The sequence below is a fragment of the Polistes dominula genome, unplaced genomic scaffold (genome assembly GCF_049000335.1).
Source record: "Polistes dominula isolate Pdom_NZ unplaced genomic scaffold, Pdom_raw_medaka contig_16, whole genome shotgun sequence".
NCBI lineage: Eukaryota > Metazoa > Arthropoda > Insecta > Hymenoptera > Vespidae > Polistes > Polistes dominula.
This window is the reverse complement of record NW_028301040.1, coordinates 4,281,928-4,301,908: the sequence shown is the minus strand read 5'-3', so window position 1 is coordinate 4,301,908 and position 19,981 is coordinate 4,281,928. Positions and strand designations below refer to the sequence as shown.

The 19,981-nt window shown below is 33.1% G+C and overlaps 1 protein-coding gene and 1 long non-coding RNA gene across 5 annotated transcripts in view; one reads left to right on the top strand and one right to left on the bottom strand.

Annotated features, from left to right (window-relative positions):
- The window catches only part of px (MAP7 domain-containing protein plexus), a 93,737-nt gene that overhangs the window by 25,999 nt on the left and 47,757 nt on the right, over window positions 1-19,981 (bottom strand). The gene's annotated exons all lie outside the window — the stretch shown is intronic.
- LOC149031808 (uncharacterized) lies at window positions 581-10,267 on the top strand. The gene is made up of 3 exons (XR_016177308.1): window positions 581-3,918; window positions 5,330-7,549; window positions 8,837-10,267. It is a non-coding gene; the product is annotated as an uncharacterized LOC149031808 (long non-coding RNA).

Here is a 19,981-nt window from a genome sequence, read left to right as displayed (position 1 = left end):
TTGTGCATGTATCTTTATTTCTCACTCACTCACTCATTCACTCACATACTCACATACTCTCTCTCTCTCTCTGTTTCTCTTTTACTCAGGGGTCGAGGGTTCCCGGTGGTGAACATATGTGCGGTCACGTATCGATACCTTCATGGCAGCTTCTTGTACCTACGTAAAACCGTATGTTTGTACGTCTGCAAACGTACTACTTACGTGCTTACTCGTGTGATCGTTTTACAAGGCTACGTTATTTTTATACTTTAAAATAGTAGTGTACTACCTAACATAACACGTTCAATCAACTTACATATGTAAGTTGAAAATTTATATTTTAATTGTATTATTTAAAATGTAAGATATATTGTTTCGTATGTTTTAAATAAATAATTAATTCTATTATTATTTAATTAAATTATATTTTATTAACTAAAGCTTATTTTATATATATTATTATAATTAACTAGTTTCGTATGTTTCGAATAAATAATTAAAGCTATTATTATTAATTATATATATATTTATTATTTATTTAATTAATTATTTATTTATTATATTATATTATTAACTATATATATATTTGCAACTTCATTATCACTGGTGATATATATATTTTCACATGACGTTATCTGAGTTTCCCCGATTCTTGGGCATGTAAAAAAAAAATATTCACAGGTTCCTCAACTAACAGGGAATATAATTTCTTCTTTTTTTTTTCCATGAAAGTTCACTAACTATCTTGGACCTCACACTCTCATCTCTTTCATTCATTTCTCTTCCGTTTTTCTTCTTACACTCCTTTTTACGACGCATAACCGGCGGAAGGAAGCATTCGTTGATAAAACTAACCAGCGTCTGCTGATAAAGACGGGTATTCGTTGTTGGTGGAGCAGGATAAAAAAAAAAAAAAAGAAAGAGAAAAGGGGATGGGATGAAATGTATAGAAAAAGCAAACGACATTATTCCCTCGTACTTTTTCTTGCCACCTTTTTTTTTCTTTTAGGTCGATCATCTACTACTGGAAACATAGTAACGAGCAAGGAAAGCTTCACTCGGCCGGTTGGTTCGTTGGTTTTGCCCTTTTCAAGAACTCAAGCAGAAACCATTAGCAATTTTCCGTCAAACGAATAGAAAAAAAAGAGAGGAGAGAGAGAAAGAGAAATTGAAAACCGGTTGGAAAACTTGGTTGACCGATTTAACGGGTTCTACTAAAAAGAAATCGTTGCTTTTATGGATACCTACGTCCACCCTAGGAGTAGCAGCAACTCAACCGAATTACTCACACCCTTTTTTTCCTTCTTTCATTACAGCACGCCCGGTAAGATAAGGAAGAAGGAAGAAGAGCTTCTTCGATAAATCAACTTCAAGGACTTCGATAAAATTCTATCGCGTGTGACGGTCAGTCACGCGACTCGACGAATTACCGCCACCCACCAACAGAGCCCTTGAGGTAGATAAGTACATATGTTTACGTATAAGGTATATTACGTCAAATAATACTATAAAAAAAAAACAATCGTTTATGGGTAAATATTAAAGAGAAAATTTTGTTTAGCACGCAAACCGTACGTTTAGAAAATAGCTAGGAAAGAGTAACAAACATGGTTTTGCATTAGAGGTTGTGCAAATTAACGAGAACTATTCTTCCACAGAGAAACAAAGAGAGAGAGAGAGAGAGAGAGAGAGAGAGAGAGATTCAAGGATCCCTTCGTTGAAAGCGCATTAGTCGGTGCGATTGCCAGTGCACGGTTTGACTCCCAACAAATGCACCGAGTAAACATACTCGGGGCTTTGGCTTCATTACGAAAGTTCGGGGGGCTGTTAGTGGTGTGTGCAAGTTTGGTTTGGGGCCGTAGTAAGTTGGTGATGATAGTGGCTAGTAATGCTAGGGCTAGGGCTAGGGCTAGGGCTAGTGCGCTAGTACCTTACCACTACCGGTGGTGATAGTAGTAGTAGTAGTGCTACTCGTGTGCGAGTAGGGCTCGGCCTCTTTCATTTCCGTCTATGGCTGAGCCGGAACCAACCCAGACCGACCCCTTTCCGGTAGGGCCATTCAGATCCTGGTCGTTGGGACCAACAGTAGTAACGCACGGAAAGCAGCAGCAGCCGGCTTTTCTCTCTTTTCCACCTCCACCACCATCTCATCACCACCACCACTCACTCATCTACTTCAGCCACACTCTTCTTCTCTCATCCTCTTTCAACTTTGCCACTAACATATCTTTCATCTCTTTTAGCCAACTATACTCTCCTCTGCACTTCCACACACACATCCACACACACATCCACACACATTTAAATCCTCTCTTCTTTCCTTTTCTATCTCCAACGTTCGGTACACATACCCCAAAGAAGAGAAGGGTAGACGACCAAGTGGGCTGAGTAGTTGCGAAACTAGTTGCCTGGCTTTAAACTCAACCCATGTGCACTTTCCTCGTTCCCGTCCCCTCCTTCTCTTCCTTCCTTCCTACACCTCCACAAATAACTCTACTACTGCTACCGTTAGATTCAACGTCGGAGGGTCGAACCATCTCATTCCCGCGTACCCATCTCTCTCTCTGTAGAGGGGTTGGTTGCTCTGAAGAGGATTGAGAGGGCAATATGTTCGCTATGAAGCCTCCAATTTTCTTCCTACGGTTCCTACTTCAACGATCAACTACTACTCGCCACCCTTCTCGCTTTCAAATCATCCCATCCTCCAAAGATTCCCACCCACACACCCCTACCTCCTTTTTCTTATACTTCTTTCTTATGCCAAACATTTCAAAAACGAATATCAAAGTGTCGATATGATAAAAGATCGATTGCTATAACTCGGTGGGGTGTCCTGGTAATAATATGCTTTTTTTTATTCTTTTATTTTTTCATCCCCCACCCCCACTCTTCTAGTAGATATGTTAAGAAACATTTTTTTTTTTAAGTAAAAGGTCAATATTATTAATATTTAATTAAAGCAAAGTTTAACAACATACTTTACGAATTATTTCGAGAAAGGGGAATGAAATTAGGTGGTAAATTTTGTTCTATTTTTTTCTCATCGAAAACACGAACCAATTTCTCGTTGGCTAAACGAAATTTGAAGAGTGATTAACGAAGAGAAATGAACTACCCTTCTCTACCCCCTTTTTTTGTTAGTCTCCTACCACTATCTAACTCTCTATAACGTTTTCTAGGGGGGTGTTGTATCTAGGCTAATCAAATATTTAGAACGGGATGATGTCACCAACGCTAATTAATATTAATGAGTTGAAGTATCATCAGAGGGCAGAATAGCGGCGCCAATCTTCTGCAAAATGCGAGTTCATGGCCGAGAAGATAAGAAGAGGGAAAGCTTGCTCCTCCTCCACTGAATAATATCGCACCTTCGTGAACTACTTTTTTCTATGAGATGTTCCAAGCTAAAATTAACTTTTGTAAAATATCAAAGTAGATGAAGAAGGGTTTTGTATGCTGACCAAAAAATGTTGGATCCTACAAAAAATAAATTGTAAAAGAACACGTAAGAAGAAATGAATTGTTTTTATAAATTGAAATGAGTTGTGATAGAAAGATCTTATTGTGTATATCCTTGAAAGTTAAACGAGGATTGAAAGAGGTTTTAACTATGGTTGACATCGATTTACGCGTGTTACGGGTCTACGAGGTAAGAAGTTTCGAGCATGCTAGTGTCGTGTCAGCGTTCCCCAGGCTTATCGCGACACCAAGCTGCAGATGTTAGGTTGGTTGGTTGGTTGGTAGGTAGATGAGTGGGTGGACTTGAGTGTTCGTTCTATACTTGGTAGGTACCTGGTATTAGTATTAGTGTGTTGGTTGCTTGTATTCATCGCCGAAGGGTGAGAGAAAGAAATACGAGGCCGAATGCCGTTCCTCCGTAAATGCCCGATAACAAAGGCGACTGGGAATGAAGGGTCGCGCGAGGTTAACTGGAAGGTAAGCAATCGATATCATCCTCCTCCTTCTGTCCCTTCTCCTCATTGTCCTCGAACTACGTCCCTTGAGATAAGAACCCATCTTCGGTTCGGCCCTGTCTTTCTTGTCAGCGAGTTTACAAGCTGCCGCCGAGACAGAAATTTATTGCAATTCGTTTTCCAATTTATTTCATATATATATAAATAAATGAATAAATAATCAAATTTCTATTTATTCATCTTTAAAAAGTTGGTAGACGAATGATTGTCAAAGATGAACTTCGAATTAAAGAAAAATATTTGATATCTCACTGTTGGAAAATCTTCTTTAGTTTTCAAGATTTCAAAGATACAACAGGAAGAATAAAACTTTACTCGCGCAAGAGTAAAATAGTTCTTACGACTCTTGTCTACTTTATAAACTAAGAAAAGTACTATCACACGCTAACTACTATAACCTAAGGCTCATCATCATCATCATCATCATCATCATCATCATCACCACCACTGTCTTGATTTGAAACTTTTGAGAAAGTCCCTTTACTACTTCGTAATCTAAAGTAGAGGAGTCAGACTTTTCTTGTTCTTTCTTTTATACATTTCTTTGGTACACTGTTTAAACTAACAATAAGATAAACGAAAAAGATTAAAATATATTTAAATTAAATATATGTATCTCCTAGAAATCACGAATAAGAAAACGAGGATGAGGATAAATTATTCGACTGTGAGAAAATTAAAGAAGAAACGGGGAAAAAATGAAGAAAGAAAAGAAAGGAAAGAACAAAAGAAAGAAAAATATATATATATATATATATACCAAAAAGCAAGAGATGGAAAGTAGAAAACTTTCTCCGTTCGTTGTCAGGACTTTAATACGCTCTAATAACGTCTGATCCTGGTGCTGGGTAAGGTAAAGAGCAAAAGAGATGGATGAAGGAACAAGAATAAGCAAGAAGAAAACTCCTCCTCCTTCTCCTCCTCTTCCAACCCATCGTCTTGCGAGATTAATCCACCCTTTCTTTATCTTTTTCTTTCACACAACAACAACAACACAGTAGCAGCAGTAATAACAGTTTTCTTCGTTTCATGGACAAGGCAGATCGAGAAAAATTTCACCTCGTGTTCTATCCCACTTTCCACTTTTCCCTTTTTTCCTTCCCCTCTTCCTCTTCTCTAAGGATTCAACATATTATCCTTGACGCCCTTCCAAAAGATGCGTTACTACCACATTTTTAATAAAACTCAAGAAAGATAGAAGAAAAAATCCTCGGAGCTTAGATGGTAGAGAAGGAATCTACCCTACCGACTTACACGAACTTTTTCTCTCATCTTCGATTATTCCTACTTCATCCCCTATTTTTTTCTTTTTTATCCCTACTACTTTTGCTCATACTAATCGTTTCTTTTCCTATCGTTTTTTTTTTCTAAAGAAAAAGACCGGGTCTGGTAGCTGCTTTTCCGACGGGGAAACGACGCGAATCGAGATTTAAAAGCCGCAGCTTCACGTGAAAAAGGAACAGGAAGAGGAAGAAGAAGAAGAAGGAATCTGTTGGTTAAAGTTCAAGGAAGAGAGAAAGAGAGAGAAAGAGAGAAAGAGGTCCTTTAGCAATCCCTTTTCAAGCGGCAGAGATAGAGACGTAGTCCTCCTTAATCACTCGACGCTCGGGAAACACATTTATCCCGAAGGAAAAACCTAACCTCCCACACCCTATCCCCATACCCATCCCCGTTTAGTACAGGAAAGAAAATCCCAGCGTTTATTCGTAACTCATCCCTTCTTTCTCTTCTCTTTTCTTTCTTTCTTATTTTTTTTTCTTTTCTTTTTCTTTCTGGCTGTGATTCGTTGGAAATTTCTCTACTACTACTACTTCTACTACTACTTAGGAAATTATAGTCGGAAGGTAGTATAAAGAAGAAGAAGAAAAAAAAGGGGTAACACTTTTTGGTATCATCCTTTTATCCGATTTATCGTCTAACTTTGCTCATATCAAAGTTCAACTTTTTTTGGGGTCTTCTCTCATTTACCAAAGTACACCACACACTACTACTCCCCTTCTTACACCCCCATTTTTTTCTTCTACTTCTACTTTTTCTTTCTTTTAAAAAAAATAAAAAAATAATAAATCTTCTCTGATTCTATATCTTGGATACCAAAAAAAAAAAAAAAAAAAAAAATATTTAACCACACAAGATCGAAGAGTTTTTGTTCTTAACAAATTTATTATTTCCTATTGTATTTGGGTTGGCAAGTAAATGATTGAGGATTTTGTCGATAGATGGCTTTTTAAAATCAGCAGTCACTTAGTTGTCAACCCAATATTTAATTTTTTGGTCTTCTTTTAACCCTTTGCATTCCATGACTCCTCTATGAAGATAATAAATAAAAGAATAAAAATTTGATACAAATTCAATTTAGTTTACAACATATCAATTATGATTTTTCTTTTAATAACTACATATCATTTATTTGTAATATGTGAATATAATTTTTCTATTGAAATTACTTCGTAAGTTGCTGTGGTAATGTTAGGTTGGTAACTAAGTCATTGCTAATTTTAAGAATCCATCTATCGACAAAATCTGCAATTACTTGCCAACCCAATATATAAAATGAAAAACAAAACTTTGAGTGGAAAGAGTTAATCATTCCTTTTTTCTTTTACAAATGTGTAATAATTTTTGTTAGCAAAATAATATTTTTCTACGCATACAAAGTACAAAAAAAAAATAAAATAAAATAAAAAACAAATAAAATGAAATAAAAAATAAAAAAAAAACAGTGAGATGATTGTACGTCAGGTAGAAAGAAGAGGAAGAAGAGGAGGAACAGGAGGAGGATGAGGGGGATGAAAAATAAAAAGTAGTAGCGAAGAACGAAAAAAAGGGGGTGTATGTAGTATGTAACGATGACAATCGGATCGGCAATCGACGAGCTGGAATAATCGCGGTCGATGTGAGCCTAGCAATCGGCAGCCTCGTTACCGGGCTCTGGGTCGTTAATTAACCGCGATTACGGGGGCGACGGTGCGTGCGAGAGAGCACATCCCTCATCCATACTACCACCACCACCACCACCACCACCACCACCACCACCACCACCACCACCACCACCACCACCACCACCACCACCACCACCACCACCACCACCACCACCACCACCACCACCACCACCATCACTACCACTACCACCCTATTTCACCCTCTTTCACCCATACCATTTCTACTCTCTTCTCCTGTTACTCTGTCCCACTCATTCTCGGTTCGGTTTGGTTCGGTTTGGTTCTGTTCTGTTCCTCATCTCGCGCTCGGTGTACTACAAGCTTGCCGCCGGAATAATCGTTCTGCCATCAAATCATTACGAATGTGTGTGTGTTTATGGGTGTACATGTGTGTATGTATGTTTTGTGTATGCACGTGTATGTACAACGAGCGTACACGTGTGCTTACCACTGATCATTTTTTTTTCTTTTCTTTTCTTTTTTATTCCTTTTGATTCGTTCCCCCTTTTTTTCTTTTTGTTTTTTCTACTTTTTCTATTTTTCTATTTTTCTCGTTCGTATATTTTCTATTTTCTATTTCTTTTAAACGCAGATCCCCGAGCCTTTACGCTATCGTGATTTCACACGAAGGAAAACGTTATCTCGCTCAACGTGAGTACTTTTCTTTATTTTCTTTTTCTGTTTTTTTTTTTATATTACTGAAAAAAGAAAATTATTCTCGCTCTAATGACGCGCAAACCGAGGAGTAGTAGCAGCTGTGGTGCGCTTAGCAAAAACACAAATTCTATACGACATATTTTCTACATATATGTAGATAACCGTGAAAAGATTTGTGCAAAATAAAATCGCGAATAATAATTCGAAAGAACTTTTCTTTTATTATTGTAGACAAATTATTCCTTAATTTTATTTTATTTTTTATTATATTTATTTTATAATTCACACATGGGTGCAGTGGTGAACAAGCAAAAAAAAAAAAATTCTAGCCGAAATATTTTCTATACAATATATGTATATATATAGAATAACAATTGTATAATAGTATTATACAATATATATATATATTTTTTTAATTTTATTTTTTTATTTATTATTTATTTCTTGATTCTATAGTTCACACATGGATGCAATTTAATATAATTAGGAAGTTCTACAAAGATGATAAATCGACTCAGAAAATATTCCATGACCTCCTCACTCTTTAATTTTTTTTTAATTTTTTTTTTTTTTTTTTTTTAATATAGTTACGAAATATTCTTGTGTCAGTTAAGTTCGATGCTTTTAAACCTCGTCATATAACTCATTGCATATCCCCGTAGGTAGTAATTTATGCGATAATGTCATGATTTCGTATATCACGCGATATCTTTTTTCAAAAACCTTCGACATATTTATATCTACGAGGATATTCTTTCTTTTATCCATGCAAAATAGGTTTAGTAACAAAAAATTATACATTGATAAAACTTACGATATTTATGGGTACACAATTTCAATATCTTATCACTGTTCAAATGCACGTACCTGTAACAGAAAAAAAACAAAACGGATTAGTAAATTTAGAACTTTTCTAATTATAAAAATTGTATATATCGTACAAAAGGGGGTAGATAGGGGGTAGAATGGGGTTACTAGAAAGTAGAAAAAAGTGAGTGGACGAGTATACCCAGAAGTAATAATTAGAAGTGTAATTTCGAAAAGTTTTTTTTCTCTCGTGTAATTTCAAAGCATATCATACACAAATATATATACACACACACACACATAAATATGTAAATATGTATATATATATATATATATAGGCAGCAGATAGAGAAAAGCAGAGTGATGTCAATTAAGGGTTTAATAGTTATCAAAGAGCTTGATTTTAATCAAAGATACGCGAATCGTGTGTGTTTCATCTGCACTCTTGTGCTGCTGATGCTTATACTGTTGCAGTTGCTGGTACTGCAACTACGTTTGAAGTCGGGCATATTCAAGCTGTAAAACGTAAAGAGACGTGACGCGTAGCAATACGTCGAAGCAACAGCAGCAGCAGCAGGAGGAGGAGAACGACCAGGGAATATAAACGAGACGTTCAAACAATCCTACATCTCTCTCTTTCTATCATACACACACACATACTACTAATAGAAACCAAAGCCACAATTTGCTCATCCGGAACTGGCATATTAATTTGATAGGAGGAGAAAGAGGAGGAGGAATAGTGTTGAAGCATTGGGAAACGTGTCATGTAGTTTCAAACGTTTGTCAAATATAGAACATTAGAATACTGCATTTTCAAATACCAAATCTGAATCAAAATTTCTTGTTAGATTTGCAATTGTGTTGAGCAGTTTCAAAACGTGTTGACAACATCGTAAGGAGACAATCATTCCGTTTGAATTGATGATTGGTACACTTAAGTTTCGTATTAACAAATTGTAATTAAATAGAATACTGCATTTTCGAATACCAAATGTGAATAAAAATTTCTTATTGCATTTGAAGTAGTTTTAAAATTGTTGACAAATCTTAACTTGACAATAATTTGGTTTGAATTGATAATGGATACACTTAAGTTTCGTATTAACACATTGTAATTAAAATAAATTACTTTTATATATTTTTTTTATTTTTTAGAGGGGGGTTGGAAAATATGGTTCTACCCAGTACGAATAATAAAACTAATAATAGTAAATTAAAAAAATTAAAAACAACTATAACGATGTTTTCAATGTCGTAAGCAAAGTCAATTAGTAATCGTTCTCTCATTGGATCGGGTCAAGATTAAAAAGAAAGCATCAAAAGACTTTGAGCTTGAATTAACTAATACAACATAAGACTAAACTACGACAGAGACAGAATCGTCGTGTGTAAGAAGACTGCGACGACATTCGGCGAGAATTCTAAGCATAACATATTCCAGAGTTAACTCATGTCGTCCCACCATTTAACCTTTGATCAATGAAACCTCGGAATTCTCGAATGAAAAATTCTACGTAGGTGCTGACTATGTTATGCAGAGTGCAGTGTTGTTTTATGCTGTGTTGCACTGGCTTGTGGCTCGTGTACGACATAAGAGATGCATCTCAAATAATTATTCTTCATCTTGGATATAAATCGTAATTGATTTTTTTTTTCTTTTTTTTTTACGATCAATTCTTGGTATTTTTCCTAATAATTTTTGTTTGTTTCTTATTAATGTTTTTTTTTTTTTTTAGATAAATAGAAAAAGAAATTCTTTGGATTTTTGGTTACTGTAATTATTATCGTGTATCTCTAAAAAAAAAAAGAAAGAATTATTCAATGTTTTATATTTAATATATTCTAATATATAGTGCACTTAGAACACACTTTAATAATTTACATTATAAATAATAAAGTATAACATACTTCTAAGTCTGTGTGTGTGTGTGTGTGTATGTGATGAATTTTTATATTTAATATTATTATATACACACAATAAATTTTAATATTATATATTAGAAAATGAAATAATATATATATTTGATATATTTAAATATAACAGATAACATTGAAAGAATTAAAAATAAAAAATAAAAAAAATAAAAAAAAATAATAATAATAGAAATACAAGCGTATAGTATTTTAGAACACGCGATTAATGTAAAAGAATTTGTTCTTTTTCCTCATTTCGATTCTAAAAGCAAAGTCACGCTTTCTCTCACTCTCTCACTCACTCACTCACCCACTCACTCACTCACTCACTTTCTGGCTATGGTGCAATGGAATGACAAGAGTAATTCGAGGTCAAAGCGGATCGCGATCCATTTGACCTCCTCCTCCTACTCCTACTCCTCCTACTCCTTTCACCTCACCTCCCTTCAACGTGTAAAACCTGTGGAATTGCGAACGGTCGACAAATTTTAGTCCGATAGAAAGTTATAAACGACTTGGAAGTAGTGAAGGTATAAATGGCGCCACCATAAGCTTCCTCCATAAGCGTCTTTTATTTTCTTTCTTTCTTTCTCTTTATCTTTATTCTCTTTGCATCACTAAAACGAGATTAAAATGATGTTGAAGAGGGTTAGGGATGAGGGGGAGGTACAAGGAACTCGAGAACATCGGATTCTTCTCTCGTAGGCGAATACCGAAGAAAATATGCGCAAAATCCCAGAGAAATCTCGAAGTAATGAGATCTTAATGAGTTGAAACCAGAGATGATCGATCGATAGTTCGTTTATTCTTGGCACGACGTATAAATTCGTCTTCTTTTTTAAAATGTTCATTCGTTCGTTCGTAATATATATATATATATTAACAAGAAAATGCGTATATGTACTTGAATATATATTTTTATTTTATGTAATATATATTATAATTATTTTATTGGAATATATTGGGTTTCATATTTATATATCAATATATATTTAATAATATATATAATATATAATAATATAAATGTAATAATAATTAATTGTACAATTTATGTACATATATTTATATGTATATAATATTTATAATATATATAATAATTAATGTACATTAATGTACATATATTTGATTGTACAGTAACATTAAAATATATATTAAATATTATTATTATATATATATATATGTGCAGATTGTGAAACGCAAGTGAACCAATCCCCTTCTTCTACCTTTTAACGTTATAAAACACGATATTTCAATCGAATGTTCAAATCGTTTTTTTCTTTTTCTACTTCTATTTTTTTTTTTTTATTTTTTTTTTCTCTCTTTTTTTTTTTTTATTTATTTCATTAAATAACTCGTTTATTCGGTCGTTTGTTTAACCGTTGAAAAGTTTATTCGTTCTCCGCAAGCTCGGCAAAAATGTCAATTGAAACAAAACAAAACAAAACAAAATAAAAATAAAATAAAAAATAAAATAAAAATAAAAATAATAAAAAAAAAAAAAAACATGTATATATATCATTGATTTTTATCTCTCCCAACGGACAAACCAATTGGATAGTATCGGATTATTTTCACCAAAGTCTATTACCTCTACTATACAGTTACTTTTTTATTTGATAAAAAGCGAGAAATAGATAGTGTTTTATGATACGTATATACATGTGTGTATAAGTGCATTTTATTTGTCCTTCTCAATGTATTGCACATATACGCATGTATGTTAGAGAAAGAGAGAGAGAGAGAGAGAGAGAGAGTGAGAGAGAAAAAGAAAGAATATAAATGAAGACGCAAAAAAAAAAGTGTGGTGGTCTAGTAGAGTAATTTATCTCACAAAAAAAAAAAAATATAAAAAAACCATAGACGATGGGAAGAAGAAGAAGAAGAAGAAAAAAAGAGAGAGAGAAAAACGTGTTGCTCCTGCTCCTGCTGTTGCTAGTTGCATCGTCCTTGGAAAAATGAAATGAAAGAAATAATATAAAAAAAATCAAGGAACAAAAGAAGACAGGAGAGAGAGAGAGAGAGAGAGAGAGAGAGAGAGAGAGAGAGAAGAAAAAGGTGGAGAAAAAGAAGATGAGAAAAAGTAAAAGTGAGAAAGACAGATAGGATATATGATAGTATTTGTGACTACCCTGACACACGGATGACGTTTTAAGCAATATATCATCTCACCGTTCTAATTTCCACGCCACTTTAGACAGACAAGTTGGCTGCTCTTTCGCCACGAGAGATTTCGTGCAGGTCATAAACTGGATTACGTGAAACATATGTGTATATGTATGTGTGGGTGTGTGTGTGTTGAGAGACGTACTCTCTTTCTGCATTCATCTCATATATTTATGTCTTTTTTTTCTACTTTTATACAAACGCACAAATTCTCCCAAATTTGTCTCTTGTCTCTCTCTTTCTCTCTCTCACCAACATCAGGGGATGGTGCCCACTCTTACTCTCACTTACTCATTTTCATTCAAACTTTTTTCTAATTATTTAGGAAAAAAAGTTGTCGTAGTCGACAAAGTCGACATTCTGGGTGGTATCGATAATTGAGTTTGCGCAGGACACTACTACTACTACTATGTCGTATTACCGGCCCACTACAAGCATTCTCTCTCTTTCTCTCTCTCACCTGTGCTTTATTGCGAGTAATTGATTTATATACTACGCCTTTGATACGGCCCGCTAGTTTCAACGTTGATATTGACAAGGAGAAAATGAGAAAAAGAAGAAGAAGAAGAAGAAAGAGAAATAGGGGGATGACGAGAGGAAGAACTTTTACCTAAGTGTGGTCGAGAAATGATAAAAGGGTTACAATATTTAGTTTTGTCACATATTTTTACATTCCATGTAATGATTAATAGTTTTTTGGTTTTCTAATATCAAAAAATTTGATATATCATACCCCCCTAATGTTATTACTTAACCCCTTTACACCCTGTGTACATTGTAATGTATATAATACTTTTATTCTATATACTTTTATTATTATATAATTATTATATTTATTATTATATTTGTATTAATAATTATTATATATTTATTATATATTTTCTATTATATATTATAAATATTTATTATTATTTAATACTTTTATTATACAAATATTTTTCAGGATGTGCTTAATGTTACAAATTTTGCGTAAAGATTATATATGCCCATTATAATATACATTTAGAAATTATAAATAAATAAATAAAAAGTATATTGTTACTTATATTAATTTTATAAATTAATATAATATAATAAAAATAATTTGTTCTTCAACGAAAAAAAAAAAAAAAAACTCAGTTTTGAATTCGGTATTAGTAATAATAATAATTTGATATTTTAAAATAATCTTATTTTAAATTATTTTCTTATATATAATACCACTTCAACAAATCCTAGATAATATTATGGAATTTCGAGTAAAAAGTATTGGAAAAAAAAAAAAAACAGAATTACTCCTGAAACAGCGTACTTAAACCTTATGGCCCGAATCAATTGAACATCTCTAAGCTTTAAAGTCTCCACACTCCATGACAAGGAACTTCATCTCGTTTATATTACGCATATTATACACGAGTAACACATTTAATGGTGTTTATACGAGTGAAAAGAAAGATAAAAAGAGAGAATAAGTAGAAAAAAAAAAAAGAAAAAAAAAAGTGGGAGAAAAAGAAAGAGTTGGACTCACACAAACGAGCACGTGCGAGTAGCGGCCAGGACGATTATAGGAGGGCTCTCTGTGAGAGGGCAGGGAGCAAGTTTAACAGGCTGGTAAGCCGATGACTCGGAGTCATGACAACGCGTACAGTGGGGGTCAACGAGTGGCAATTGGGGCCAACCGTGTCAAACGACGCCAATAAGCTGTTGGGAAACAAACGTAACTCAGAGACCCGTTGTTTTTCGCCGTCGAGTTGTGTCTTTTCTTTTTCTTTTTTTTTTCTTGATCTTCGTTAGCCTCTTCTTCCTAGAAGGAAAAAAATGCCAAGGAAGAAAGAAAGAGTGAGAGTGAGAGAGAGAGAGAGAGAGAGAGAGAGAGAGAGAGAGAGAGAGGAGGGATACTTAAAAGATCACTGCTGAAATAAACAACTAGATTCCTATGAGAAATAAACTATATCGTATCTCGATAATAAAATACCAATATAAAAAGTAACTAAAAAACAATTTAATTCTGTAAACAGAGAGAATCAATTAAAGAACATCGGGATTAATCAATTAACCTCTTCAGAAATGATTTTTTTATGGCGGGGGAAAAATGATTTAATGTTTTTTTCTTTTTCCTTAATTGTACATCGGAAATAACCATTACTAATACAACTAAATCAAAAAATGTTTACTTCTCTAGTTGAATTATCCAATTTTTGTTCTATTTATTATTAACATTAACTATAATTATAAAAAAACTAAACGTCTAAGGGTGTGAAGAGGTTAGGCTAACTATGGCACTCCATTTTGAAAACTCACACCGCTGTGTGTCGCTAGAATCGACCGATGACGAGGTTTTGAGGTTAAAATTGTTCATTTTCAGAATAAAATGAATTAAAAATAAGAAAAAAAAAAAAGAAAAAAAATATAATAATAATTTAGAAATTTGGAATTTCTTTTCCTACCCATCGAGTAATTTGAGAATATGTTTCATTGAAAACAAATTTACAATTTAAATAGAAAATAATCGGTGACACAAAATTCTATTACATTTTCATGACGGATATAGTCGTCAAATACACTTAACTGGTTAAAGTTGAACATATATACTTTTCTTTCTCTCTCTTTCTATCTCTTCTGAATATTATAATCTGTAGCAGCTGTTGAAACGGGGGACACGAACACTCTCTGACGTAAGCTTAAAAAAAAGAAAAAAGAAAAAAAAATTAAGAAGGAAAGGGAGAGTCAAGAATAAAACGGATGACGTGTCTTGTTCCCAAAATACCTACTACTAATACTATTACTCACAAAATAATATTAATATTAAATCATTAATCTCTTAACTTACTCCTCTGTGTGTGTGTATGTGTGTGTGTGTGTGTCATAGTGGTAGATAGAAAAAAAAGGAAACGTGTTGGTAGATCAAGGTGTTTTAAAAAAACCTCTTGAATGGCTGCTTACAACACAGGGTTTACAGAAGAGAAGAGAGAAACCTTTGAACATACAAAACGACTTCCGGTTCCGTTCATTCGTCTGGACGGACGACGACAAGTCGCACGATGTTCCGTTTTTTCAAAAGGGAGAGAAAGAGAGAGAAGAAGGGTTCGTTCGAGACGAAATCGATATGGGATACACGGGGTACGATGAGACGGTGTGTACGTGGCAACAAAATAAACGTCTATACCTCGATACGTATTGAATAACAAAAATCCTGTCGACCATAGATAGATTTTAGTTTGTAATTACATTACCATATTTTTCCCCCTAACCCACCTTCACCTATTATGCAGTTAGGGTTATGCGATAAATCGAAATTATTTTGTATAAATTATAATTGTAACTTAGCTACAAAATAAGAAAAAGAAAAAGAATAAAATAAAATAATTAAAAAAAACGAGTTGTGTAGTATTTTGAAATTAATATTGAAAATTTTGGAATATACTAAAATTTGGAATAATACACTTAAATCAAATTATTTTGTCAAAATTATAATTTTAATCTAGCTAAAAAATAAAAAAAATAAAAAATAAAAATAAAATTACAAATAATATAATAAAAATAAAATTATAATATAAAATTATAAATAATATAATAAAACTTTAAATAATATAATAAAATTATAAAATTATAAATACACCAATTGAGTAGTATTTTGAAATCAATATTCAAAATTGTAGAATACACTACGAGTAATATATTCTGTCATAAACAGGAAGACACTGTTTAGGATTCAGAAAAAAATTGTACTCCTACAAACAAACAAACAAAAAATATTAATACTAAAAATAAATTAATTAAAAAACATCGAAAGATTTTTTTCACTTTACCAAATTAATTATCTAAATTACAATACATTGATGTAGAGTCATTTGTCAGGAGCATTTTCATTGAAACATTTCAGTAAAACGATCCAGAAAAAGAAAATGGAAAAGAAACCCCTTTTGGAAGGCAAGCAAGCAACCACTACACACCAAACCATAGGGTTTGGTCTATTCTCCTATTTATTATTCCCTTCACTCGTCTGTCCTGTGTTGGTCGCACTTCGATCCATTCGAAAGGAGAAGGTACGAAGAAGGACAACGATGTTCGAAGGGAAAACCTTTCGACATCGATTGCTTCCCTCTCTTCGGTCGCGAAAACGAACGAACAATTCGTGCTGTGAATGTTTAATAAGTTGACGAAGAAATACCAAACAACCTTTTTATCTTTTTTTTATTTTTTTTTTTTTTTAACATTCCAGTGAAAGCTATCGACTACTTTATTTTATTTTTTATACTTAACTTTACATATTACATAAATAAATATTTTATTAGGTTATCGTAAAAGTCAAATTGAACATTTTATTTTCAGACATTAGAAAATTGTTAAAAAAAAATTAAAAAGAATTATTTGGTTGTATAATTTTATGATTTGAATGAATTTACAATTCGTATGATAAAAGAAAAATTTGGACACTTTTTCATGGTTTCTTTTAACACGTTGTTTCCGTGGAACAAATTATCTCTGTAAATGAAAGGATAATTGTATATATATATATATATATATTTATAATTATGTTTGGGAAGCTTAACTATAAATAAATATTATTATATAAATAGATTATATATATATATATATATATATATAGACGTTGATTGATGAAGAAAATATTGTGAGTTAGTAACGAACGATTAATGAAATTCCCTAGCAACTACCTAAGATCTTAAGGAAAGTTCGTCAATATATGTATATATATATATATATATTTGGGAGTGATTAGTGGAACTCTGGAGTAAGATAAGTCAATTAGCACGTTAAATGTGCAAAAAGGAAGAAACGTATGGGATTGACTCAAAGCTGGCAACTTGTTGACGTCTTAAAGCATTGCTCAGCAAGTCTACAGGTTGTTGATTTTCCAAACATTTCAACAGATTTACCTAATAACAAATATTCCTACAAATTTTTCTTATTTTATTATTAATAGTAATATATATATATATGACTACTAACAACATAAAATTAAACAGTTGGAGCGAAGAAAAAAAAAAGATAATTTTCTGTTTAAAAAAACATACAAAAAAGAAAATTAAAAAAAATAAAAACGTACACGTTTCTATTTTCATATTGGACTTTGATGCAACTCGTGTACGTTGTATGAGAATAAAACAAAAAATAAAAAAACTCACAAAAAAGAAGTAATCTTCCGTCGTAATAAATCTTTTAAAAGGAATACTTAAATGGCATCGTGTTAGAGATTATAACGAAACTACGAGATTAGAAAAAAAAAAAGACCACGATGTATATATACATAAATCTATCTTTTCTCAGGTAAGCTTCGACGTGACAAAAATACTATTTTCAAAATGTAAATTTATTCCCTCTTATTATTATAATGAAAATGAAAATCATTCTGGTCCGTTGCTTTAACTTCCTTTTCAACACCCTCCCCCCCAAAAAATCTTTTCTTCTCTTGTATAATCATTATTATTTAAAAAATTATAAAGATAAACACACACGAAATGAAAATTTTATATTCTACTCAAGTGATACGTTACTTTCTTAAAAAAAGAAAAAAAAAGAAAAACAAAAATCTTTCAAGATAAACTATCCCCTTCTTTCCATTTCTTTTACCCCTTCTCAATTTAGTAAAATGAATTCGCTTACTCGTACGAAAAAGAGAAAGAGAGAGAAAGATATTAGTTCGTACGTCAAAGAGAAAACAAAACGAAACTTTCCATCCTAGATAAAACGATCCCTGTGCACGATCGAACTTCAATCAGGAAGAGAAACGAACTATCGATGGAAAGGGGATAAAAGAGTAAAGAGGGGTAGGTAGTTCGAGGCAAAGAGGAGATAAAAAAAATAAAAAAAAAAAAAGAGAAAGAGAGAGAGAGAGAGAGAGAGAGAGAGAGAGAGAGAGCGAGAGAGAGAGAGATAAAAGAACAAAGATTTTCTCGTTAATCGAACGAACGAACGAACCAAGAGAAAAAGAGAGAGAGAGAGAGAAAGAGAGATGTTCTCTCGCGCGTGTCCCAGCGTTTATATCACTCTCAAGTTTCCCCCCTAACCACCCTTAACCCTCCCACCTATCCCACCTCTTCCTCGTACTCTAACTCCTCATCCCGGATCCTACTTTCGAGTACGATGATGGTGTGTAGTAGAAGGGTTATTAATTTCGATGGCAAGCCTCGAAGTAATCGATAGGGTTGGACGTTAATAATATTGGAACTCTCTCTCTCTCTCTCTCTCTCTCTCTCACGAGTGAGAGAGCTAGCGTTAAAATAATCGCTAACACGAAGCGTATGTGGGATTGGGTGTTACTACTAGAGCTAGTAGGGCTAGTAGTAATCTATATCCTAGGGGGTTATATCATCCACGTCAAATTAGGGATTGAAAAGAAGATAGGGGTGAGTGAGAGAGAGAGAGAGAGAGAGAGAGAGAAGGAGAGGAAAACACACGTGGATTCGATAGATAGATAAAGCGCGAGTTTAACATGCACCGAGACCGCTCATTATTATTAATTAATCCGTTTACGATTTATACAGGATGCTGCTGCTGCTGAACAGCATTTGGTTCGAGATGCTTTTGTGCGGCATCACACGTTTTACTATACTAATACATACGGTTCAACAAGAATTAGTGGGGGATGAGTGAAAATACCAAATAGAGTGAGAAAGAGATTGAGGGCGGAAAGTAGGCAGAGAGATGAGGAAGGGGTTGATAAAGAGAAAGATAGGCATATGATGATGAGTAGAGGTGTTGCTTTGAGATCGATAATACTGATTAGAATCGTGTACTAGCATCGAATTGCCAACGGATAACGTTATTAGTTAGTATGTTCATTATCGATCAAAAGTTAACATGCTATCCCTCTCTTTACTGAAAGATCAAAGATTATTTTAGAAAAGGTTTTATTATTATAGTTACTTTTCTTTCGAAATCACTGCTTTCTAACTGGTTTATTTTACTGTTGGAAAAACAATTCAACTTATCTCAATGGTGTGAACAATTTTTTGAACAATATTTGTAGTATGCAGTATGGTTGTTCTTGTTAGATCTTTCCTCTCTCTATTGAAAGATCAAAGATCATTTTAAAATAGTTTTATTATTATCGTTTTTTTTTTTTAAATGACAGCTTTTTAGATGGTTTATTTTATTGTTGGAAAAACAATTCACTAAGAAATTTATCTCATTGGTGTAAACAATTTTTTGGACTTGTTGTTCTTGATATTAGTGGAATTTGATATACAGATAGTCCATTTATTATTATTATTATTATTATTATTGTTATTTCTTCATCATTCTCTTTCGTTCTTTAATTTAGTGTAAAACATTTGGGTGAATTTGATTGAATGAGGAAACTTCCTGCTCTCATTTTAAAAGAAAAAATGTACTTTGTTTCCACCCCCTCTGTTTAATAGGACCATTGCTGATCTTTCTAATAAATTATACCGATCGAGTAAACGCCACAGGGGGTTGGTTTTCTTTTAATCTACCTAATGCCGTACTACCCGATTTTCCATTAGGATCATCAATCTTCGAGATATCTATCGTGATAGAGCCAATCGAATCAAGGATGTCGGTTGCTGACTCGTATAA